The sequence below is a fragment of the Chiloscyllium plagiosum genome, chromosome 18 (genome assembly GCF_004010195.1).
Source record: "Chiloscyllium plagiosum isolate BGI_BamShark_2017 chromosome 18, ASM401019v2, whole genome shotgun sequence".
In the NCBI taxonomy this organism is placed as follows: domain Eukaryota; kingdom Metazoa; phylum Chordata; class Chondrichthyes; order Orectolobiformes; family Hemiscylliidae; genus Chiloscyllium; species Chiloscyllium plagiosum.
The window spans coordinates 8,310,863-8,336,451 of NC_057727.1; the positions used below are offsets into that span (position 1 = coordinate 8,310,863).

The 25,589-nt window shown below is 43.9% G+C and overlaps 1 protein-coding gene across 1 annotated transcript in view; it reads right to left on the minus strand.

Annotated features, from left to right (window-relative positions):
* The window catches only part of prkar2aa (protein kinase, cAMP-dependent, regulatory, type II, alpha A), a 319,318-nt gene that overhangs the window by 205,688 nt on the left and 88,041 nt on the right, over positions 1-25,589 (minus strand). The window lies entirely within an intron of this gene.

A 25,589-nucleotide genomic window follows, 5' to 3' on the forward strand; every position in this document is an offset into this window, starting at 1 on the left:
CCTCCTCCTCCTCTTCAATCCCGCCGATATCTCGGCTCCGAAATCAAACCGGCGCACAAGCCGATGTCGGCGATATCTAACCGATACCTTCCCGATTATTCACCGACTCTTCTGCATTTACCTCAGCCAAAGCGCGACTAGATCGTCCGGCGCAGTGGGTTTTTTGACGGATTCATCGGCTTTTTCTGTCGTGTTTTGATAAACGATAGATGATTTGTAGCGTTTAATACAACATTTATTTGTTTTTCTGTTTCCTCACTTGCTGCCGTCCAACGCCCGGTTCGTCCACTCGGGATCGAGCTCCGATCCGGTAACCCCTCCCCCCACACACACACAACGCTGCACACCGCGCAATCAAACCTGCAGCGGGGCAGCCCCCTTATCGGCGTGTGTCTAGCCCAATGGCAGCCCGGGGGCGGGGCGGCTGGTGGACAGATTGACCAATCGTGGCCGCGAAAATGGTGGGCGGTTCCCTCCCGGCTCCGCCTCACCCCACTGCGAGCAGGTGCGGTTGCGCTCCGCGCTCCCCTCCAATCCCATCTCACTCTCCCGCCGCCGCGCTGATTGGCAGGCATCCGCCGGCCAATCGGAAAGGCCGCTCCGCCATTGACGTCATTAAGGCAACCTCTGGTTTACCCTCCACTGGTTGCCATGGGAACGGCTGGTCCAAAAAAAACAAAAGGGGAGATTCCCCAGCCTGGGAATTCCTGCAACAAGATGCCTTTAGAAGAAAAAGGAGTTCCCTCCCTTCTTATCCAGTTCTTCCCCTTCTCAAACTTTACAACAATAGTTAAAAATCACACAACACCAGGTTACAGTCCAACAGGTTTATTTGGAAGTGCTTCCAAATACACCTGTTGAACTATAACCTGGTGTTGTGTGATTTTTAACATTGTCCACCCCCAATCCAACACCAGTCCTCCACATCCTCTTTACATCAATCGTGTTTTCAGCTGCTGTTTGATTTTTCTTAGGGTGTTTTGAATGCAGTAATCTCTATGTCACCAAAACTAAACGCCAAGAGTGGATATAAACCCTCATCAAGAGTGAGTTTCATTCACATGACACTGTAATCTTTTGCTGGTCCTGCTCCACAATGGTTTCATTGTCATCTTTGGACTCTGAATTCCAGGATTTATTAAATTGAAATTCTACCGTCTGCCACGATGGGGTCTAAACATTACATCTAGGATGTTGTGGTTCTGTTCGCCGAGCTGGGAATTTGTGTTGCAGACGTTTCGTCCCCTGTCTAGGTGACATCCTCAGTGCTTGGGAGCCTCCTGTGAAGCACTTCTGTGATGTTTCGTCCGGCATATCTTCTCACAAACTTTGATTACATCTAGGATACATGATGGTTTCTTGTGGGACACCCAACTAGACTGACACATTTGTTTTTTTAAATTCATTTTTGGGTGTGGGCATCACTGGCTGGCCAGCATTTATTGCCCATCCCTAGTTGTCTTTGAGAAGGTGGTGGTGAGCTGAAATCTTGAACAGCTGCAGTCCATGTGTTGTAGGTAGACCCACAATGCCCTCAGGAAGGGAATTCCAGGATTTTGATCCAGTGATAGTGAAGGAATGGTGATATATTTCCATGTGAGAATGGTGAATAGCTCGGAAGGGAATTTGCAGGTGGTGGTGGTGTTCCACCTGATGAAGGAGCGGCGCTCTGAAAGTTAGTGCTTCCAATTAAACCTGTTGGACTATAAGCTGGTGTTGTGTTATTTTTAACTTTGTACACCCCAGTCCAACACCGGCATCTCCAAATCATGACTATGTATTTGTGCTCTTGTCCTTCTACAGTACCTGGAATTGGTCATGGCTTTGAAAGGCGGTATGTAAAGATGTTTATTGAAAGATGCATTACGTGGTCCTAACATGAATAACAACTTAGAGAGGAGAAAGTGAGGACTGCAGATGCTGGAGATCCCGAAACGTCGATTCTCCTGCTCCTTGGATGCTGCCTGACAAACCTATTGCATTTCCAACGCCCCTCCCCCAAGTCTCTCCTCCCTACCTTTTATCTTAGCCTGCTGGACACACTTTCCTCATTCCTGAAGAAGGGCTCATGCCCGAAATGTTGATTCTCCTGCTCCTTGGATGCTGTCTGACCTGCTGCGCTTTTCCAGCAACACATTTTCAGCTAACAACTTGGAGAGGCTAGGAAACACATCCCTCCAACCCCGATCAGTCATTTATGTCCTTTTGAGTGGAGCTTATTTCATGACACGACTTAACCTTTACAGGAACAACTGGCTAATGCAACATTGTGCAAGCTCATTTGCATACAAAGGAAAAGTATCTATGACCAAGGTAACTCACCCAAGATACTGTTCTCCTTTGTTCTGACTACTATGTGCTTCAAGCACAGTGAGCTGGAGTGATAATATGTACTCATTTCTGATGAAGGGCTCCTGCCCGAAATGTCAATTTTCCTGCTCCTCGAATGCTGCCTGATCTGCTGTGCATTTCCAGCACCACTCTAATCTTGACGCTGATTATATGTATTGCTGAAAATTAAGATCCTGATGTAACTCTCACTCCTGCCTTCTGTAAGCAATGTTGGCAGAGAGGCTGAAGTGCATCATCAACACCAGACATCATATTTTAATTTAAGTTTTATTTAGACTTGTGTTTTTGTCACAGTGAATTAATAGTTCCCCTCTCACCCGGTGCCAAAAAGAAGTTATAGCACACACCCATCAGGGAAACATACAAGTAACAAGATACAGAGGGAAGAAAAAGTCAGCTGATGTCCATTAACCTGCCATTACTATGCAAACTGGTTCAGGTGAACATGGGACACAGTAGTTCCTTAACCCTCAGCTGCAGAATGTCCACAACTCCTTATAAACATAGAAGCAACGATTTGGCCAACCAGGAGAAAGTGAGGATTGCAGATGCTGGAGATTGGAGTCGAGAGCATGGTGCTGGAAAAGCACAGCAGGTCAGGCAGCATCCGAGGCGCAGAAAAATCGACATTCCGAGCAAAAGCCCTTCACCAGGAATCAGCCTAGTCTGTCATTCAGCATTATCATGACTGATTCTCTTTCTCAATATCATAATCCCACTTTCTCTCCATACCTTTTGGCACATTTAGCATCTAGAAATCTATTTTTCTTAAACATGCTGCCTGGTCTGGAGTGTTTTTGTTCTGGAGAGATGTTGGGTAAACTCAGATTCCTTTCACCTGGAAAGTCGAAGGCTAAGGAGTGACCTGATAGCGGTCTACCAAATTATGAGAGGCAATATTAGGTGGATAGTCAGAGGCTTTTTCCCGGGTGGAAAGGTCAACTACAAAAGTGCACAAATTCAGGATGAGAGGGGGAATGTTGAGGGGAGAAGTGCGGGGAAAACCTTTGACCTAGATGCTGATGAGTGCCTGGAACACATTGCCAGTGGAGATGGTGGAAGCAGGCATGTTAGAAATGTTTAAGGTATATGTTGATAGACACGTGAATGGGAGGTGAATGGAGGAATAGAAACCAAGCTTGGGCAATAAATAGCAGGTCTAAATAAGGATTAGGAATGGACACAGGCTTGTGGGTCGAAGGGCCTGTTCCTGTGTTGTATTGAATTAAATTGAATTGTATATATTCAGTGACTCGATGCCCACAGCTTACTTTGGTGTGGAATTCAACTGGTTCACTAACCTTTGAGTGAAGGAATTACTCCTATTCCAGTTCAAATGGCCTACACCATATCCTGAAATTTGATCCTTTATTCTGGACTCCCTAGTCATAGAGATGTACTGCATGAAAACAGACCCTTCGGTCCAACTTTTCCATGCCGACCAGATATCCTAAATAAATCTAGCCCCATTTGCCAGCATTTGGTCCATATCCCTCCAAGCCTTTCCTATTCATATACCCATCCAGATGCCTTTTAAATGTTAGAATTGTACCAGCCTCCACAACGTCCTCTGGCTGCTCATTGCATACAGGCACCACTCTCTGCATGAAAAAATTTGCCCCTTAAGTCCCTTTTAAATCTCTCCTCTCACACCTCTACTTTTGAATTGTCACACCTGAGGAAAAAGAGCTTGTCCATTTACCCTATCCAGGCCACTCATGATTTTATAAATCTCTATAAGGCCACCCCTTCAGTCTCCGATGTTCCAAGCAAAGTACCCCCAATCTATTCAACCTCTCCCTATAGCTCAAACACTCCCAATCTTGCCATTTTGTCACAATTTTATACAAATCAATGAAATCCTCCGTCATTCCTTGAAACTTCAGTGATTCTTGGCCGAGTCAACCTAATCTCTCCTCAAACCACAAATCTGCCGCCCCCGGAATCAGTCTGGTGAACTTTCGCTGCTGTCCTTCGTATGGCAAGTATATCTTTTTTTAGATAAGGCGACCAGTTTCAACTGAGCAAAGGTTGTGAGATTCCACACTTAAAATTCTCCCAAAATATAACTGGTAATGTCTGAAACTGAATAAAAATGACATGTACAATATGAAGATATTAGATTTCTTTTGAACTTGCATTATAAATCCATTGCCTGTTGTATCACTAAATCAGAACATTTAGCCTTGAAGCAGAAGAAGCCAAGCGGCAGTGTCATTGAAGTGTTCAAACTGTTGAGTAGTTTAGATAGAGTGATTAAGAAGGATCTATTTCACTAAGTAGGGAGGTCAGTAACCAGGGGCATAGAATTGATGTACAAGCAAAATACCAAGGATGCTGGAGATCTGAAATAAAAGCAGACGGTAGCACAGGGGAATGGGGAGTGTGTTCTGAATTTGTGAAATTGGTTTATGTTTGTGTTGAAGAGATTTTGTCCACCCTGAGACAGATAGAGGGTTTGGAACTCACAGTTTGAATGAATGGTAGAGTTAGAAACCATCATTGAATTTTTTATAAAAAGATCACTCTTAGATATGCACATGAAGTATGATAATGTAAAACTTGCCTCACATATCTCCTTTAAACCTTTTCCCTTTTTAAACCTATGTCCCGTGGTATTTGACATTTTTACCTTGGGAAAGTGACTTCAACTGTCCACCTAATCCATGCCTCTCATAATTTTATATAGTTTTGTCAGGTTACCCCTCAGACTCTGAGGCTCTAGTGAAGACAATCCACTTCCTTTGACTCCATGTACAAATTCCTTCCGTTGTCCTTGAGTGAACCTACCCTTTCCATAGTTATCCTCTTGCTTCTAGGACAGTTAAGTGACTGCTGGTCATGCACATGGACAGCAGTGAATTGAGGGATGCGTAGGTTAGGTTATTTTATTTTAGGTTAGGTTTAATCCTCGGCACAAAAATGTGGGCTGAAGGGCTTGTTCTGTGCTGTACTTTTCTATGTTCTATTTTCTACATGTATAAAATGCCTTGTGATCCTCCTTAATCCTGCTTGCCAAGGATATTTCTTGGCTCCTTTTTGGTTGTTTGTTTAATTTCTTTCTTGTTTCCTTTATATTCCTCAAGGATCTTGTCTGATTTAAGTTTCCTAAACCTGACATATGCTTCCTTTTCTTTTTGACTAACATTTCAATATGTATTGTCATCCAGGGTTCCTGAATTTTGCCATCCATCTTTCATCCCTACAGGAAGTTCTTAGTCCCGAACTCTGATCAACTGGCCTTTAACAAACTCCCACATGTCAGATGTGGAGTTCCCCTGAAACAGCCATTCAAGCAGTCCAGTTAACACTCATCAGGTTGATTCCTGGAATGAAGATGCTGTTTCATGAGGAAACACTGTACACTTTGAATCTAGACTCATTGGAGTTCAGCAGAATAGTTGGTAATCTTACTGAAACATATAGGCTTCTGTGAAGTCTTGACAGATTAAATGCTAATGTTTCCTTGGGGTATTCCAGAACCAAGGGGTAATGTATCAAAATAAGACCATGTCAAATAACCATTAATCTTTGGAATTTTCTACATCAGCAAACAATGGAGGCTGGGCCATTGAATATATGTTACAACTGGAGATCAGAACCCTGAAGTACATAGACATTCCTAATTTGTGCTTTGAAAATGTGTTTTTTTAAAAGGCAGATACAGTCAAAAATGGCTACAGATGTAAGTTATATCTTTCTAGAGAATGAGACTGATGGAATGCAGCACCTAAAATGTCAAAGGAACTTCAAGTACACAGAACTGAGATCTCTTGTCACTGCCAAGATAACAAGGGGCTGACATATCCTGTTCAACATCAAGCCAGCCCCTGAGGATTATGTCCCAAACTGCAGACACATTTTATGTTTTTTCTCTTTGCAGAATACATAAGGACAGAAGGTTAAAAATCCAGCTTAAATTCTACTGGAGGGACTTGTGAGACTGAACCTTCTCGAAAGTGTTCGCCTGAATTCAAACATTTGCAAGCTGTGAAAGTCACAACCAAAAAACTATCACCTGGTTATCCCTGTGCTACAGACAAAGACTTTCTCCCACACTGAGTGTGAAATTTCAGCGAGCTCATTGGACAACAAAAGGGAGATCCTTTCTAACTCCGGTGTTGCAAGCCAGTTAAAAAAATCAGGACGAAAGAATTTCAATCAATCCACAAAACCAAAAATCTGGAAAATCATCTGTTCAACTGCCAATATCAACACCACCGACGCAGCCCACTAATGATCAGAAGATCATGTGATCTGCTCGTCACAAACAATTTAGTGATTGATCTTTATACTTTTAACTTCTTGGCTCACCTCTTAATTCTAATCTGCAATTATATGCACGCATTACCAATTCTTGTCATGTTTACTAAGTAATAATCTCACTTTCCTTTTAACTTCAAGATTGCAGGTTAAATTGGCTCCTTTTAAAACATAAGTTCATTTGGGTCTGGGAGAAACACATTGAGTCAGAGAGTCATACAGCACAGAAACAGACCCTTCGGTTCAACCAGTCCATGCCAAACATAATCCCAAACTAAACTAGTCCCACCTGCCTGCTCCTGGCCTAAATCTCTCCAAACCTTTCCAATTCATGTCCTTATCTAAATATTCTTTAACTGTTGTAATTGCACCCGCATCCATCACTTCCTCAGGAAGTTCATTCCACATGCAAACTGCTGTGTGTGTAAAAAATTTGTTCCTCATACCTTTTTTAATCTCTCTCCTCTCACCTTATAAATATGTCCCCAGTCTAGAAATCCCCTATCCTAGGGAAAACACCACTACCATTAATCCAATCTATACCCCTCATGATTTCATAAACCTCTATAAGGTCACATCTCAATCTCCAGTGAAATAAGTCTTAGCCTATCCAGCCTCTCTTTATAACTCAAACCTTCCATATCTGGCAACATCCTGCTAAATCTCTTCTGAACCCTCTCTAGCTTAATAATATTCTTCCTGTGACAGGGTAACCAGATGTGGACACAATACTCCAGAATGTCTCACCAATGTCCCGTACAATCTCAACATGACTTCCCAACTCCTATACTCAAAGGACTGAGCAATGAAGGCAAGCGTGCTAATCGCCTTTTAACCACCCTGTCTACATGTGATGAAAACTTCAAAGAATTATGTACTTCAACCCTAGGTCCCTCTTTTTAGATTACATTACAGTGTGGAAACAGGCCCTTCGGCCCAACAAGTCCACACCGACCCGCAACCCACCCATACCCCTCCCCTAACACTACAGGCAATTTAGCATGGCCAATTCACCTGACCTGCACATCTTTGGACTGTGGGAGGAAACCGGAGCACCCGGAGGAAACCCACGCAGACACAGGGAGAACATGCAAACTCCACACAGTCAGTCGCCTGAGGTGGGAATTGAACCCAGATCTCTGGCACTGTGAGGCAGCAGTGCTAACCACTGTGCCACCGTGCCACCCTTTCTACAACACTACACAAGGCCCTACCATTAATTGTATAAGTCCTGCATCGAGTTGTTGTACCAAACTGCAATACTTGTATTTATCCAAGTTGAACTCATCTGCCATTTTTCAAGGGACCCTTTACCAATTAACCTTATTGCGACCAATTAAGGCAAGGGGAGGGGAATGTCCCTAAATAAATAAGGGGAAACCAATTCATTCCTCCTCACTTAGGAGCTGAACAGTTTGGGGTATATCGTCTGGGACCATATCAAATTGGGTAAAGGGTGTGGTCGTAACATAGAATGAGACAGATCATTGGCCTAAAGGAGTCAAGGGTCATGTAGCACAAGCAGCGAAATGGAGGCGAAAGTTACAATCAGATTAGCCACTATTTTAATGAATGGCAGAGCATGCTCAAAGGGCCAAATGGCCTTCTCTTGATCTTAATTCTTGTGTTCTTAATTATGAAATCTGTTATATTTTCTTTAAAAGGTGTACACAGTATGTCAGTTTGAGAGTAAACATTATTGCAGCTGCAAACGGGTCAGCGTGACCCTCTGGGAGGGTTACACTTCCAATATTTAGGTCTTCAGCAACAGTTCTTTTGCCAGACTGAACAATAACAATCAGTTCTTTTTAATATGTCATTAGATTATTATTTCTAAAAAAATCTTCAAAGTGTGCAGCAAATTATAAAGATGTTAACTCACCTGCACATCATGTGTTCAAACCCAAAGCCAAAACAATACAATAGATCTTTTTCTCTCCCTCTTAGCAGGGTTTGGAGCCAATGACATTTACTCAGTCCCAACACAGTTTGCAGTTCCCACTAACTCCAATTGGACAAAGACAGAACTTACATGTGCGTTACCCTTTCTTGACCGCAACATGTCTCAATGTTTTTCTGCCAAATAAATATTTCTGAAACTAGTGTACAATCACTTCCTGCAAACAGTGCTATCACAACCATCATCTTTTTAGAGTCATTGAGATGTACAGCATGGAAACAGACCTTTCAGTCCAACTCATCCATGCTGACCAGAATTAATCTCGTCCCATTTGCCAGCATTTTGCCCAAATATATCTCTAAACCCTTCCTATTCATTTACCCATCCAGATGCCTTTTAAATGTGGTCATTGTTCCAATCTCCACCACTTCCTCTGGCAGCTCATTCCATACACACACCACCCTCTGTGTGAACAAGTTAGTTTTCAGATATGTATTGGTCAGGACACAGGGGAAAGCTCCCCCACTTTTACACAAAAGTGGCCATGGAAGCCTTAGCATTCACCTAAAAGGGCAGGCAGGGTCTTACATAACAGCTAAGAGCAGGGGTAGGCAACACAGTCCCTCTGGCTTGCTCTGCCATTTAATATAATCAGGGCTGACCTTATCACGGCCTCATAGAACATAGAACATGGAACATTACAGCGCACTAGAGGCCCTTCAGTCCTCAATGTTGCGCCAACCTGTGAAATCAATCTGAAGCCCATCTAACCTATACTATTCCATTCTCATCCATATGCCTATTCAATGACTATTTAAATGTCCTTAAAGTTGGTGAGACTACTACTGTTGCAGGCAGTGCATTCCACACCCCTACTACTCTCTGAGTAAAGAAACTACCTCTGACATCTCCACTTTCCTGCTTGCTCTCCATAACCCACCAACTCATTAGTAATTAAAAGTCTGTCTATCTTCTTAAATTTACTCAGTATCACAATAGAATAGAATAGCAAATTATTATCACTTGTATTTATGAAAATACAATGAAATGTGTATAAGTTGCCGTAATTTGGCACCTTTTTAATTACAACAATTATAAAAACAAATAATTGAGACAAAGTTAGGACAAAGTTCATCTTTTGCACCACCGCCCGGGGATCCTGGGTTGATGGAGTGATTATGGGATGCCGCTGCCAAAGCAAGGGTTTCCAGACCACACCCACCACACTGCCACTGCCGAAACTGACACCGAATCCACTGGAAGGCCGCCATAGAAAGGAGGAACGGACCGGACCCACCAAGTCACCAACGGTGAAGCCGTCATCACACAGTTGCTGCATATTGCCGCCACAGCCATGAGGAACAAACAAGAGCCGCCATGCTGCCACCACTATACCCACCACTGCAACACTGTCAGGAGGAACAGACCCCACCCACTGATGATGAAGCCTTGGTCACTATGGCCATGCGGAATAGACATCCAGATCCACAAGGTTGCCACCGCTGCAACATGCCCTCACAATTGCCTTCCTCAACCATAGCCACAGAAAAAAAGAAAAGGTGAACTTTGATGCAAAAGAGAAATGAAGAAACAAAACATAAAAAGAAGACTGTGGCCAGCCGTGAGAGGCACTGCCATCAGTATCCACTGCACTCTGACAGCAGTAAGTTTCCCAGACCCTTTCCTGAACATTGCATTTGAAAGACATTATTTCCTGACAGTGTAGCATTCCTTCAGTATTGCAGTAGAGCATTGGCCTAGAGTAAGGTCTTAGGTCTCCGGTTTGAGGACTTGCACCCATCTTCCATATCAGAAGCGAAAAAGCCACTCATTGAGCCACAACACTGGCTAGTCTCAATCCACAACATGAAGGTTGCATTTGACTAAGGATCACCTTCAAGCAAATTTCACTTGGCATGTAACTTTCGCAGCTGACCCTTAGCCTCATCTGGTCAAATGTAATGCTGAAATATTCCATTTCTCAGCACTTAACTTCCCCTCCCCATGCTCAAAATGTATTCCTCAGTCAAAATGAAAAGTGATATTTGTTACATAATTGAAAATTTAGCTTGCTTAAAAGTGAAGGAAAGGCTGAAATAAAACAAGAGCTGTAAATTACTGACTTCAGTGGGTGTCGAAAGTTCACATCATGTTAATACATGAGAGACGTTCTTGGAAATTAAATGTTGCTGATGCTTCTTTTATGATTTTAGAAAAGGTCAAGATACTTAGAAAGCTGCAACATGTTGACCAAATATTATGTATCAAGAAGCTCTTCTTTATCCCATCTAAAGTGAGTTATATGACAATATGTTTCAATGGGTCCATGAATTTGGCAATACTTAGGTCCAAAGAGTAAACTTTTGCTTTTGTTTCTCAAGGTACAGTGTGGTAGGTGCAGATGCTGCAAATTGGGCATGCACTTGCAATCCCAGGACACTTTCCCATCAGACCAAAACTCTGTAGTAGAAGAGCTAGAGATGAGAACTTCCCCTTAAATTTTCTACTTCACTAGAACTGAGAGTGGGGAAGTGTCAGGCACAGTCAATTGGGGAAAAGTACCAGCGTGTCACACAAGTGCAGATAATAACAATCTTCAACAAGAGAAAACCCAAACATCTTCCTTTAGGCTTCACTAGCATTGTCATAATTGAATCTCCCACCATTAATGTCCTGGCGGTTGCCATTGATCAGAAATGTAACTGGACCAGCAATCTAAATAATTTGGGTACACGAGCAAAGCAGAGTTTGGGAATTCTGCAACAGATAACCCAAGTCCTGACTCCCTAGCATTAACAGCTGGTTAGTTATGTTGTTAAAAATATACAGAAGCTGGGCAATGTTTGACAAAGGACTAAGCCTACAGATGTGTAAGTCAGGTTTCTTCCATGGTTAACTCTGCACCATGTGTCCTGGTACATTTCAGCATGGACTGCTTCAGTATTTGAAGAATTGTAAATGTTGCTGAACAATATGCAATCATTGGTGAACATCCCCACCTATGGCCTTATGATAGAGGGAAGATCATTGGTTAAACAGCTGATGATGTTTGGGCCTCAGACAGGACCCTGAAGGACATAGAGTCACATAGGATGGAAACAGACTCTTCAGTCCATCTCATCTACGCTGACAAGGCATCCCAATCTATATAGTCCCATTTGCCAGTACTAGGCCTATATCCCTCTAAACCCTTCCAATTCATAAATCCATCAATGCGTTTTAAATGTTGTAATTGTACCAGCCTCCACCACTTCCTCTGGCAGCTTGTTCCAGACACGCACCACTCTCTGCATGAAAAGGTTATCCCTTAGGTCCTTTTCAAATCTTTCCTCTCTCACTTTAATCCTATACCCTCTAGCTTTGGACTCCCCTACCCTGGGGAAAAGACCTTGGCTATTCACCCTATCCATGTCCCTCATGACTTTACAAATTTCTACAAGGTCACCCCTCAGTCTCCGAAGCTCCAGGGAAAATAGCCACAGCCTATATAGCTTCTCCCTATAGCTCAATATTCCAACCCCAGCAACATCCTTGAAAAATCTGCTCGTTCAAACATTACTGTCTGCCCTCTTTGTAAATGCCTGACATGACAAGACATAGAGAACTTGCTTTGGAAGTCTTGTGTCAGGAGAAAGTGAGGTCTGCAGATGCTGGAGATCAGAGATGGAAATGTGTTGCTGGAAAAGCGCAGCAGGTCAGGCAGCATCTAGGGAACAGGAGAATCGACGTTTCGGGTCTCTGATCACCAGCATCTGCAGACCTCACTTTCTCCTCAAAGATTTCATTCCTGAAGAAGGGCTAATGCCCGAAACGTCGATTCTCCTGTTCCCTAGATGCTGCCTGACCTGCTGCGCTTTTCCAGCAATACATTTCCAAGTCTTGTGTCAGACATGCTTATGATGTTGCCCACGCAATTGACCATAACCAATGCCTCAATGTTGGTGATTAGATTAGATTAGACTCCCTACACTACGGAAACAGGCTCTTCGGCCCAACAAGTCCACACCGACCCTCTGAAAAGCAACTACCCAGACTCATTCCCCTACCCTATATTTGCCCCTAATACATCTAACACTATTGGCAATTTAGCATGGCTAATTCGCCTCAGCTGCACATCCTTGGATTGTGGGAGGAAACCGGAGCACCCGGAGGAAACTCACAAGGACACGGGGAGAATGTGCAAACTCCACACAGACAGTTGTCCAAGGCTGGAATCGAACCCAGGTCCCTGGTACCGTGAGGCAGGTGCTAACCGCTGAGCCACCATGCCGCCCAGTGGCCTGAAAGAAAGCATGGATATTGAAGCACCTTTCTTGACATTGAGTTTACAGGATTTTGTAAAGACATTGCTAGTGATACTTTCCTCATGTGATTTTTTTTTTAGATTCTGTCCAATATTTTGACCTGGCCTGTAACTTTGCACAATTATCTTTGACTTTTTAGTTAACCACAGGACCATCCCCTTCCCACTGCAAGTACTTCTCCACCTCAGAGCAAATGTCCTAAACCCTGGTGCTAGGTAAGCGACAGAGCTGTCTGGGCTCATCATCAATCCCCCTAACTGCTGTCCCCTACCACCACTATACTTCTCTTGGCTCCCCCAGCTTGGTCTGCTTTCACGGTGCCCCAGTCATTGCACCTATCCATCCCACTGACCCTGCTCTCATCCAAATTAGCTGAGAGCTAATGGACAATTGTACAGGATGACACTCTTGGCTCCTCTTACCTGCCTCACTTGCAGTCTCACCATCTTGTCTGCCTCACTATGATGCTGAATGACAGATGGACTTCCCAGCCTGCCTCACTGTGATGCTGACTGCAAGGCAGTCTTCCCAGCCTGCCTCACTGTGATGTTGACTGCAAGGCAGTCTTCCCAGCCTGCCTCACTGTGATGCTGACTGCAAGGCAGTCTTCCCAGCCTGCCTCACTGTGATGCTGACTGCAGGACAGTCTTCCCAGCCTGCCTCACTGTGATGCTGACTGCAAGGCAGTCTTCCCAGCCTGCCTCACTGTGATGCTGACTGCAGAACAGTCTTCCTAATCAGCCTCACCGTGATGCTGATTGCAAGACAGTCTTCACAGTCTGTCTCACAGTTGAGGAGAAAATGAGTACTGCAGATGTGAGATCAGGGTTGAGAGTGTGGTGCTGGAAAAGCACAACGGGTCAGGCAGCATCTGAGGAGCAGGAGATTCGACGTTTGGCCATAAGCCCTTCGTCAGGAATCCTGCTTCTCGGATGCTGCCTGACCTGTTGTGCGTCTCACAGTTGATGCTAGATCAACTGTGAAATGATCCATTTTTGTTAAGCAAACATAATAAGGGATATGGGCCAAAGACAGGTATTTGGAGTTAGGCCAGAAATCAGCTATGGGAGAATTGAATGGGGGAACAGGGTCAAGGGCTGAATGGCCCAATCCTGCTCATATATTCACAAACATGCACATAGTCTTCACTCATTAACTAACCTTTGTCCAATAGGAGAAAGTGAGGACTGCAGATGCTGGAGATCAGAGCTGAAAAATGTGTTGCTGGAAAAGCACAGCAGGTCAGGCAGCATCCAAGGAACAGAAGAATCGACGTTTCGGGCATAAGCCCTTCTTCCTGATTGGATTGTGGGAGGAAACCAGAGAAGGGCTTATGCCCGAAACGTCGATTCTCCTGCTCCTTGGATGCTGCCTGACCTGCTGTGCTTTTCCAGCAACACATTTTAACCTTTATCCAATCACTAACATTCACATTGGGCTTTCCAATTTCCTTTAGGGCAACTAGCCCAGCGAAAACAGGCATGTTAGATCCAGCCTCTGTGACAAAGTGTTCCCACAGATGCTGTGCTGCCAAGAAAGATGGAGGTACATCGAAACATTTTAAGTTCGAGCAGAATGGCAACTGATGCTGACTGTCACTCCACTGAAGATCCGCACCATTCTATAAAGCCTTCCTGTATATTGGTATACTGTATTATGCAAAGACATGTATTTACCCACTAAGCAATAATGAACTCTGATTGTTCTACAGTTTAATTGAGCATCCTTAATACGGCATACTAATGACCACTGTTGCTGAGTTACAGTGTTTGTATCATTCTTACCCATGACGAGTTACTATGGAACTGGGGATGCATCCAGTTTTGAATTATAATATTTCTGTATGGTGCCTTTTCATTCTACTTTTAGTCATGCCATCACTAATTTCTCTTGACTCCATTTTTAGTTAAAAATAAAACAATCAATAGAAACCAACTGTCTGTATCTAAATTTAACAAAATCAGATCTTATTTGGCTTGGTTCAATTGTAATTGCTAATGTCTGAACATTTCTGTTTAAAATTACAAACAATGCAGAGTACAGAAATAGGCCATTCAGCCCATCTGGACTGGGTGCTGTTTGTGCTCCCCATGAGCTCTCACCACCCAGCTTCATCAAATTCTACCTATCACATCTTCTGTTTCTTTCCCTCTTTGTGTTTATCTATGAACTTCAACTATACCTATTGGTGGCAAGTTCCATATTCTCACAACATTCTCTGGATTTATTCATTGGTAGCTGAAGGTGATATAAATATCTCTGTCAAAGCCCCAGCAATCTTCTTCCTTGCTTTCCTCAGTATCCTGCGATAGAGGGTGTCTCTGGTAAGGTCAGCATTTATTGCTCATCTCTACGTGCTCTCAACAAAATGCAACTGAATGAACACGCTAGACTATTTCAGAGAACAGATAAGAGTCAACTATATTTCTGTGGGTCTGGAGTCACATGTAGACCAGACTGAGGAAGGATGATAGATTTTCTCTCCCAAAAAGGCATTAGTGAACAATTTGGCTTTTTACACATTCTGACTGTTTCTTGGTTACCATGACTAATGCTATCTTTTTATTCCAGATTTACGTAATAAATTGTATTTAAATTCCCTGGTTACCATGGTGAGATTTGAACTCATATCTGTGACACATTAATCTTCTTAGTCCAGCAGCATTAGCACAATGCTATCATATAACGTTGCAAAGTAAATAATCTAACACTTGCATCAAAATAGTTGCATTTTAGAATGTAGGAGTATATTGAATGTTCTGGCATGAGTTTCACTGATTCAAATGTCTACCCTCAAGATTATGCAGTGCACACTTCATGTTACAACTCTGTGTATCCCCGTGGGTAAATAGCTCAACTGTGACCAACAAGGCATCACACAGAGCAGGGAACTGCTACTCATGGGATCCTTGTGACACGGTGAAGCGAATTAAGACAAGACCAATATCATCCAAACAGCAGAGTCCAAACTGAAACTTCATCCAGTGAAACAAAGTGGCTGCCTGCACAAGTAGTGAAACCCACTTATGTTAAGATAGATAAGTTCACAGGGCTTGATGAGGTCTATCGCAGGATACTGAGGAAAGCAAGGAAGAAGATTGCTGGGGCTTTGACAGAGATATTTATATCACCTTCAGCCACACAAGAGGTTCCAGAAGACTGGGGGAATAGCCAATGTTGTTCCTTTGTTTACAAAAGGCAACAGGGGAATCCAGGGAAATGATAGGCTGGTGAGCCATACATCAGTGGTCAGGAAATTATTGGAAAATACTCTGAGGGACAGGATTTACTTGCATTTGGAGAAGAATGGACTTATTAGGGATCATCAGCATGGCTTTTTGCAAGGGAGGCCTTGCCTCACAAGCTTGATTGAGCTTTTTGAGGAAATGACGAAGATGATTAATCGTGGTAAGGCAGTAGATGTTGTCTCCATGGACTTTACTAAAGCATTCAGCTAAGTGCCTCATGGTAGGCTGATCTTGAAGATTGAATCGCATGGAATCCACAGTGAGTTGTAGAGTCAGAGAGTCATAGAGATGTACAGCACGGAAACAAACCATTCGGTCCAACTTGTCCATGCTGACCAGATATCCGCACCTAATCTAGTCCCATTTGCCAGTACTTGGCCCAAATATATCTCTAAACCCTTCCTATTCATATACCCATCCAAATGTTCTTTAAATGTTGCAATTGTACTAGCCTCCACCACTTCGTCTGGCAGCTAATTCTACACACACACCACTCTCTGTATGAAAATGTTGCCCCTTAGGTCCGTTTTATACATTTCCCTTCTCACCCTAAACCGATGGCCAATAGTTTTGGACTCCCCCCATCCCAAGGAAAGACTTTGTCTATTTTTCCTATCCATGCTCCTCATGATTTTATAACCTCTTTAAGGTCAACCCTCAGCCTTTGATGCTCCAGGGAAAACAGCCCCAGCCTATTCAGCCTCTCCCTATAGCTCAAATCCTCTAACCCTGGCAACATCCTTGTAAATCTTTTCTGAACCCTTTCAAGTTTCACAACATCCTTCCGATAGGAAGACCAGAATTGCACACAATATTCCGAAAGTGGCCTAACCAACGTCCTATACAGCCACAACATGACCTCCCACTCCTGTAGTCAATACTCTGACCTATGAACCTGCACTCCAAGGTGTCTTTGTTCAGCAACACTCCCTAGGACCTTACCATTAAGTGTGTATGTCTTGCTGAGATTTGTTTTCCAAAAATGCAGCACCTTGCATTTATCTAAATTAAACACCATCTGCCACTCCTCAGCCCATTGGCCCATCTGATCAAGATCCCATTGTAATCTGAGGTAACCGTCTTCGCTGTCAACAATACCTCCAATTTTGGTGTCATCTGCAAACTTACTAACTTTTCCTCCTATATTCATATCAAAATCATTTATATAAATGATGAAAAGTAGTGCACCCTGCACTGATTCTTGTGACACTCCAGTGGTCACAGGCCTCCAGTCTGAAAAACAACCCTCCACCACCACCCTCTGTCTTCTACCTTTGAGCCAGTTCTGTATACAAATGGCTAGTTCTCCCTGTATTCCATGAGATCTAACCTTGCTAACAAGTCTCCCACGGGGAACCTTGTCGAACGCCTTACTGAAGTCCATATAGATCACACCTACCGCTCTGCCCTCATCAATCATCTTTGTTACTTTTTCAAAAAAAATTCAATCAAGTTTATGAGACATGATTTCCCATGCACAAAGCCTTGTTGACTATCCCTAATGAATCCTTACCTTTCCAAATACATGTACATCCTGTCCCTCAGGATTCCGTCCAACAACTTGCCCACCACTGACGTCAGGCTTACTGGTGTATAGTTCCCTGGCTTGTCCTTACCACCTATCTTAAATAATGGTACCACGATAGCCAACCTCCAGTTTTTTGGCACCTCACCTGTGGCTATCAATGATACAAATATCTCAGCAAGAGGCCAAGCAATCATTTTCCTACTTTCCCACACAGTTCTAGGGTACACCTGATCAGGTCCTGGGGATTTATCCACCTTTATGCGTTTCCCTACTGACACCTGCCCTGCCTTATTTCCCAAGAGTAGGTCAAGTTTTGCACCTTCTCTAGTAGGAAAATCCACATACTGAATCAGAAAATTTTCTTATGCACTCTTAACAAAATCCTCTCCATCTAAACCCTTAACACTATGGCAGTCCCAGTCTATAGCTTAAAAATGTGTTGCTGGAAAAGCACAGCAGGTCAGGCAGCATCAGAGGTACAGGAGAATCGGCGTTTCGGGCATAAGCTTATGCGCTTTTCCAGCAACACATTTTTAAGCTCTGATCTCCAGCATCTGCAGTCCTCACTTTCTCCCAGTCCCAGTCTATGTCTGGAAAGTTAAAATTCCCTTCCAGAACCACCCTATTATTTTTACAGATGACTGAAATCTCCTTAAAAATTTGTTTCTCAATTTCCCGCTGACTATTAGGGGATCTATAATACAATCCCAATGAGATGATCATCCCTTTCTTACTTCTCAGTTCCACCCAAATAACCTCCCTGGATGCATTTCCAGGAATATCCTCCCTCAGTAGAGCTGTAATGTTATTCCTTATCAAAAACGCCACTACCCCTCCTCTGTTGCCTCCCTTTCTATCCTTCCTCTGGCATTTGTATCCTGGAACATTAAGCTGCCAGTCCTGTCCATGCCTGAGCCATGTTTCTGTAATTGCTATGATATCCCAGTCCCATGTTCCTAACCATGCCCTGAGTTCATCTGCCTTCCCTGTTAGGCCCCTTGCATTGAAATAAATACAGTTTAACTTGTCAGTCCTACCTTGTTCTCTAGTTTGTCCCTGCCTGCCCTGACTGTTTGACTCACTATTCTTCTAACCTGTACCAGTCTCAGATTGATCTCTTTCCTCAGTATCTCCCCGGATCCCACCCCACCTCCTTACTAGTCGAGCAGCTCTATCAAATCTCCCTGCCAGTATATTAGTCCCCTTCCAATTCAGGTGCAATCCATCTTTCTTATACAGGTCACATCTACCCCAGAAGAAATTCCAATGATCCAAAAATGTGAATCCGTCTCCCATACACCAGTTCGTCATCCATGCATTCATATGCTCTATCCTTTTAATCCTACCCTCATTCGCTCATAGCATTGGGAGTAATACAGATATTACTACTCTTGAGGACCTCCTTTTTAAATTCCTGCGTAACTCTATGTAATCCCCCTTCAGAATCTCATCTTTTTCCCTTCTATGTTGTTGGTTCCAATGTGGACAATTCTGCACCCTCTCCTGAGACATCCTTGATCCTGGCACCAGGGAGGCAACACACCATTCTGATTTTTTGCTGCTGGCCACAGAAATGTCTGTCTGTGCCCCTGACTAGAGAGTCCCCTAACATAATTGATCGCTTGGAACCCAATGTACCCCTCATTACATTTTATGAGGGTAAATTGGATATAAAATTGGCTTAGCCACAGAAGATAGTTGTGGAAGGGTGTTTTTCTGACTGGAGGTTTTTGACCAGTGGTATTTGAAGGATCAGTATTCGGCCAACAGTTGTGTTTATATGTATAAACAATTTGGATGGAAATGTCAGTGGTCTGATTCATAAGTTTGCAGGTGACATTTATTCACTCATGGGATATGGGCATCACTGACTGGGCCAGCATTTATTGCCCATCCCCAGTTACCTTTCAGCAGGTGGTAGTGGTGAGCTGGCTTCTTGATCCCCTGCAGTCCACATGGATAGTGACTCAGTGGAGATCGTGAAGAAGGATATCAAAAGGTGCAGCAGGATATGGATCAGCTGGAAAGTGGACATGGAGTTTAGTGTGAAAAAGCGTGTGGTCTTTTTTGGAGATCAAATGCAAGATGAAGGTAAACAGTAAATAACAGGCCCTAAGGAGCATTGATATACAGAGGGATTTTGGGTCCCAGACCATAGCTCCCTGAGAATGGCATCACAAGTGGATAAGATGATAAAGAAGGCATATGGCATGCTTGACTTCATCGGTCAGGGCACTGAGTATAAAAGTTGGCAAGTCATGTTGCAGCTCGGAAAGGTGTTGTGAAACTTGAAAGGATTCAGAAAAGATTTACAAGGATGTTGCCAGGGTTGGAGGATTTGAGCTATAGGGAGAGGCTGAACAGGCTGGGGCTGTTTTCCCTGGAGTGTCGGAGGCTGAGGGGTGACCTTATAGTGGTTTACAAAATTATGAGGGACATGGATAGGATAAATAGGCAAAGTCTTTTCCCTGGGGTGGGGGGATCCAGAACTATAGGGTATAGGTTTAGGGTGAGAGGGGAAAGATATAAAAGGTACTTTTTCACACAGAGGGTGATGCGTGTATGGAAGGAGCTGCCAGAGGAAGTGGTGGAGGCTGGTTTAATTACAACATTTAAAAGGCATTTGGATGGGTGTATGAATAGAAAGGATTTAGAGGGATATGGGCCAAGTGCTGGCAAATGGGACTACATGAGGTTAGGCTATTTGGTCGGCATGGATGAGCTGAACTGAATGGTCTGTTTCAGTGCTGTACATCTCTATGACTCTATGTAGAAGATTTTGGTCAGGCCTCTGTGCAGTTCTGGTCATCACACGATAGGAAGGATGTGGAGGTTCTGTAGAGGGTGCAGAAGAGCTTTACCAAGATGTTGCCTGGATTGGAATGTATTAGCTACAAGGAGAGGGTGGACACACTTGGATTGTTTTTGCAAGAGTGTTGGAGGTTGTGGGTTGATCTGATACAAGTGTATAAAATTATTGAGGGAGATGGATAGGGTGAATAGCCAGAGTATCTGTCCCCGGGTGGAAATGTCAAATACTAGGAAGATAGGTTTAAGGTGAGAGGGAGAAAGTTTGAAAGAGATATGCAAGGAAAGTTATTTTACACAGAGGGTGGTAGGTACATGGAACACGTTGCTGAAGGGCACGACAGAAGCAGATACAATAACAACGTTTAAGAGGCATTTAGACAAACACATGAACAGGTACGGAATAGAGGGTTATGGACATTGTGCAGGCAGCTGGGATGAGTTTAGAACAGCACTATGATTGATGGGCCGAATGGCCTGTTTCTGTGCTGTCCAGTACTGTTCTATAACCAGTAATTTGTTAAACAAACAAAATTTCAATTAATTCGCAGCATGTCCACTTTAAGTTGCCTACATAGAGGCAAGTAACATGTAGCAGCCTAGAAAATAGTTCAACAAAATACAACAAAGAACTGTGATGCTGGAAATCTGAAACAAAGGCAGAAGTTGCTGGAGAGAGTCAGCAGGTCCTGCAGCATCTGCGGAGAGAGAAAACATTTCAAATCCCTGACACTTCAAAATAGTTTATTTCTTTATAGCTCAGCTCAGTCTTGACTTTGTAACGCACAATAAGTTGTTTGACTGGTCTTTGCCAGTGTTTACACTCCACATGGGCCTCCTCCAGCATTCTTCATCTCACCCTCCCAGCATATCAAATCACTGTATAATTTTTCAAGTTTTATTGTATAATTGTAATGGCATTAATCTCAGTGCTGAATAGTAACAGTGGCAGGCGCAACTGCATTAATCACACCAGTGAATCATTGTAATGGCAGGCACGCTTGCATTAATCACACAGTTCAAAGCCATACAGACTAACAGACATGAAGGGAATAGTCTACTCTGGGCTACAACCCAGTGTCTAGTTCCATGGAAAATTTAGATTTGGACTTTTTTGAATTTGTTTTCAAAAAGTAACTGTGTAAACAACTTTGTTGTTCATTCCTTGCTGCCTTTGAATGTTGCGATGAATTGTCTGATAGTTATAGAACTTATAGAGCACAATAAGAGGCCCTTCGGCCCATTATCTCTGTGCTGATCATCAAACATCCAACTGTCTAAATATCATTTTCCAGCACTTGGCCTGTAGCTTTGTATGCTACGGTGTTCTAAGTGATCATCTAAATATTTCTTAAATGTCTGGAGGGTTCCCACCTTTACCACCCTTTTAGATAGTGACTTCCAGAGACCCGCCATCCTCTGAGTGAGCTTCGTTTTCCTCAAATCCCTTCTAAACCTCTCACTCCTCACCTTAAGACTGTGTCCCCTGGTAAGTGAGCACTCTACTAAAGAGAAATGTTTGATTTTGAATGAATGAATGAATGACTTCCTAGCTACCCTCTCTTTTGCCTTCATAACTTTGTACACCTCAATCAGATTCTACCCCATCCTTCTCCGCTCTAAGAAAAACAAACTCAACCTATCTCATCCCTCTTCACAACTGAGTCACTCCAGCCCAGGTAGCACCCTTGTGAATAAGTTTTGTGCCAAATCTCATTTAATCACGTCAAACCTTTAGAGTGGGACCCAGAACTAAACACAGTATCAATTTAGACCCTATCTACCTACCCTTTAAAAAAAGGACCAGAAATGACATCACCCATCTTAAGAAACCAAGACTTATTAATAGAGAGGCAGGACATTTCACCAGAGACTCTCACTGATGATGTTACCTAGTATGGTGACGAAACATCTGGAAACAAACCTTCAGCAAGCTAACTTACATACTTCTCATCAACCTGAGCTACAAATCTTCCTAAAAATCACTAACAGTGTTCCAGCTGTGGCCTCACTAATGAATACAGCTCCACCATAATCTCTCCGCTCTTGCATTCAATGCTGTGATGAATAAAGACAAGTGTACCCTAAATAGTGAAGGGCTGGCCTCCAGCTGCTAGCCAACTTGGGAAGGCTCACTTCCTAGATCCTGAAGGCAATGCCCTCAGGACAGGGACTACAGCCAGCACCTCTCCCGCTGCCCCTCGATGCCTGTTCTCAGCTCCACCTCCAGCTCCCCAGCTCCCCCTCACTGTTACTCATGCCACTCCCTCTCACTGTTAGTTGTCCCCTCATTCTCCTTTGCCCTGCTTCCCCTTTTCGTGTGGCACAGTGGCTCTGTGGCTAACATTGCTGCCTCACAGCACCAGGGACCCAGGTTTGATCTCACCCTTAGGCGACTGTCTGTATGGAGTTTGCACGTTCTCTCTGTGTCTGTATGAGTTTCCTCCGGGTGCTCCGGTTTCCTCCCACAGTCCAAAGATGTGCAGGTTAGGGTGGATTGGCCATGCTAAATGTGGGGTTATGGGGATAGGTTGGTGGGGCTGGGTCTGAATGGGTGTTCTCCAGAGACTGCAGAGCCGATGGGCCGAATGGCATCTTTACACATTGTGGGGATTCTTTTCTTTCTTGGAGTCATTGTGATGTAGAGCATGGAAACAGACCCTTCAGTCCAACTCATCCATGCCGACCAGATATCTCAACTTAATCTAGTCTCACCTGCCAGCACCCGACCCATATCCCTCCAAACCCTTCCTATTCATATACCCATCCGGATGCCTTTTAAATGTTGCAAATGTACTAGCCACTACCACTTTCTCTAGGCAAAAGTGAGGACTGCAGATGCTGGAGATCAGAGTCAAGATTAGAGTGGTGCTGGAAAAGCACAGCAGGTCAGGCAGCATCCGAGGAGCAGGAGAATCAACGTTTCGGGCAAAAGCTCTTCATCAGCCTGACCTGCTGTGCTTTTCCAGCACCACTGTAATCTTGCCACCACTTCCTCTGGCAACTCATTCCATACACGTACCACCCTGTGCGTGAAAAAGTTGCCACTTAGGCCTCTTTTATATCTTTCCCCTCTCATCTTTAACTTATGCTCTCTAGTCTAGTCTCCCTGATCCCAGAGAAAAGACTTTGTCTATTTATCCTATCCATGCCCCTCATAATTTTATAAACCTCAATTAGGTCACCCCTCAACCTCCGAAGCGCCAGGCAAAACAGCCCCAGCCTGTTCAACCTCTCCCTATAGCTCAAATCCTCCAACCCTGGCAACATCCTTGTAAAGCTTTTCTGAACCCTTTCAAGTTTCAGGGTCCCAGGTTCGATTCCAGACCTCGAGCGACTGTCTCTGTGGAGTTTGCACATTCTCCCCGTGTCTGCGTGGGTTTGCTCTGGTTTCCTCCCACAGTCCAAAGATGTGCAGTTCTATGGGCCATGCTAAATTGCCCATAGAATAGGTGCATTAGTCAGAGGGAAATGAGTCTGGGTGGGTTACTCTTCAGAGGGTCAGTGTGGACTTGTTGGGCCAAAGGGCCTGTTTCCACACTGTAGGGAATCTAATCTTTCCAATCCTCCAACCCTGGCAACATCCTTGTAAATCTTTTCTGAACCCTTTCAAGTTTCAGGGTCCCAGGTTCGATTCCAGACCTCGAGCGACTGTCTGTGTGGAGTTTGCACATTCTCCCCGTATCTGCGTGGGTTTGCTCTGGTTTCCTCCCACAGTCCAAAGATGTGCAGGTCAGGTGAATTGGCCATGCTAAATTGCCCATAGAATTGGTGCATGAATCAGAGGGAAATGAGTCTGGGTGGGTTACTCTTCAGAGGGTCAGTGTGGACTTGTTGGGCCAAAGGGCCTGTTTCCACACTGTAGGGAATCTAATCTTTCCAAGAGGATGGAGACCAGAATTGCACATTCTATACATTTGCCTTCTTGATAGGATCCATCTTGTCACACAGAAGATGCTAGAGGTTCCAATGAAATGACTATGTTAGATTAGCTTCCCTACAGCATGGAAACAGGCCCTTCGTCCCAACCAGTCAACATCGACCCTCCAAAGAGTAACCCACCCAGACCCATCTCCCTCTGACTGCTGCACCTAACACTATGGGCACCTGACCTGCACATCTTTGGACTGTGGAAGGAAACCCACGCAGACACGGGGAGAATATGCAAACTCCACACAGACAGTCACCCAAGGCTGGAATTGAACCTGGGACCCTGGTGCTGTGAGGCACCATGCCACACGTGTGATTACAGTACCTGGTAGTGACACTCACATTAAACACAGCCTTGTTAAAAGCAGTAAGAGCTGAGGAGGGACTGATCTTAACAAGCAGCTGACAAGGTGTGAACATGACACATGCGATGAATCAAATGAGCATTGTACTGATGCAGTGATTCAGAAGGAGCTGATGTAAACATTGATAAACCCCATCGTTTTACAACGATTAGGCAGATTGGAAGTGCAATAGGTGCCACTTTCAGGCGTCCAACCAAACTGATAAAAGCATTAAGTGACAGCACTTGACTGTAAAGGATGTGACCTCAGTCGGAAAAATATGAATGTGAACGTTTTTGCGCCAAAATTGCTGCAGGAAAAGTTGCAAATTGTTTCAAAATTGTTGCTTTTGGAGATTTTGAAACTTTTGATAATTGCATCCTTTTTACTACCAGAGTTCAAATGACCAGAAGAATTTGAGTGACAATGTCGAGACCAATTTGGGATTAAATTGTGAGTCACTGGTTTCATGCCAATAACTCTTAGAAAGATGGACACTGAGAGGCTTTTTCCCATTGGGGAAGAGTCCAGAACCATAGGGGTTCCATTTTAGAATAAGGGGTCACCCATTTAAAACAGAGACGAGGAGGAATTCCTTCTCTCAGAGGGTTGTGAATCTGTGGAATTCTTTACCGCGGTGAGTTGTCGAGACTGAGATTTATAATTAATAAGCGAATCAAGGTTTATGGGGAAAAGGCAGTAAAAGTGGAGTCCAACCAACCCAACTACCCCGTGGCTCAACAATTCAACTCCCCCTCCCACTCCACCAAGGACATGCAGGTCCTTGGACTCCTCCATCGCCAGACCATAGCAACGCTGGAGGAAGAGTGCCTCATCTTCCACCTAGGAACCCTCCAACCACAAAGGATGAACTCAGATTACTCCAGTTTCCTCATTTCCCCTCCCCCCACC